This window comes from Anolis sagrei, chromosome 6 (assembly GCF_037176765.1).
Source record: "Anolis sagrei isolate rAnoSag1 chromosome 6, rAnoSag1.mat, whole genome shotgun sequence".
NCBI lineage: Eukaryota > Metazoa > Chordata > Lepidosauria > Squamata > Dactyloidae > Anolis > Anolis sagrei.
Window position 1 is genome coordinate 39,302,276 of NC_090026.1, and position 1,718 is coordinate 39,303,993.

The window sequence follows — 1,718 nt, forward strand, 5'->3', positions numbered from 1 at the left end:
TGAAAATAATGTGCTAGCTGTTAACATTTAATCTTAATAAACTCTGATCTAGCATTCTTACTACTTATTTACTTGGCATTCTAAATGTAAAACTGTCTTATTTCTCTGTGCAGCTTTTCTGTTTTCGTTGGGACATCATTTGTACTTTTTACAATACTTGGATTTAAAATTAAACTTTAAATTGCCTTTAAGAAATAGGAATATGAATTTACCAAAGTAAATGATGCCACTGTCATGCTGAAAATAAATCCAAGTCTGACAAATATAATATTTACATCCTGTGGATCTTCTCAAAAAAGAATCAGGAATGGAGGAACTCTTATTCATATGTCAGCAAATGTGCCATAGTCACATTTATTAGTCTTCTTTCCAGATGTTCAGAACACAAAGTAACATATAGAGATAGAAATGAAATAAGAATTCATTTAGATTTGTTATGAATGTATCTAACGTGTATTATAAGAATGTATTATAAGACATAAGTATATCTTTCTATTACTGACACTCAGAACAAACAACAAGCCTCGAATTCTTCTTTTTCTCTGAATTTTTCACAAATATGCATGATTTTCTGAATAGATGAAAAATGCAAGCACACACTTTAATCCATGTGCAATGTGTATTTTTAAAAGATATCTCCAAACATGAATAGATTAGGAAAAGTGTGCACCAAGATATCCAGTTTCTGGGGGGAATCTTGCCTTTGAGTTTAGTGAAAACCAATAATTACTGGCTGAAAATCATAAATGCCCATATCTAAGGCTGGATCTACATTGCTCTATATCCTAGGATCTGAACCTAGATTATCTGCTTATCCCAAATTATCTGGCAGTGTAGATGCATATAATCCAGTTCAAAGCAGATAATCTGAGATATAGGGCAGTGCAGATCCACCTTAATTGCAAATCCCAGGATTTCATAAAATGTTGCCCAAGAAGTTACAGTGGAATAATAACACTATAACTATGTAATCTGAAAGGCTTTCTAGACTTTCCATTTCTATTATTTTCTCTTTAGTATTCTTTGTTTTCATTTAAACAGCTTTTGTTTTAATCTCTGTTTGATTACTTGGAGTTCCTTTTAAGCATAATGTACTTTTCTTAGAATGATCATTGGAACAAAGGTGATACAATCCCTGAGTTGTAGAAATCTCTTAGGTAAAACTCTTTTTAATATTATAAGTGTTTCTATTGCCACATTTGGCTTTGCCAACATTCACTAATAGTTTATTCTGATAAATAAGTGCTTAAGACACAGCATGATTACACAACCAGCAGACATACTAACAAAAAAACTCAAAAACATATACACCCTTTAAATGTTACACAAGACTTGCCATAGGTGCAATCCCATCCATCAGATGACTGCCAACTATCATTATCTCTTTTTAAAAACCTCACAAAGTAATAAATTTCACCCTAAAAAGTGCCGTTAACTTTCAAAATCTACTTAAAGAAAAAAAAAGAGAGGATAAAAATCAGCACTTTGCTATTCTCTAACTCAGTACAATATGAACCCTGAAGAAATAGTGAACATTCAAAGGAAATGAGTATGCACATTCCTTACTGAAAGTAAATATTTTGTTTAGCTGTACAAATCTCAAGGTAGGTTTTAGATTTTTCTCTTTATTCAGACATGCCACAAGAGTGAAATTGACTATGGCCATCTAAAATAAATAGACAAAATAAAATCCATCAACAGGCCAAGGGGGATGTCAC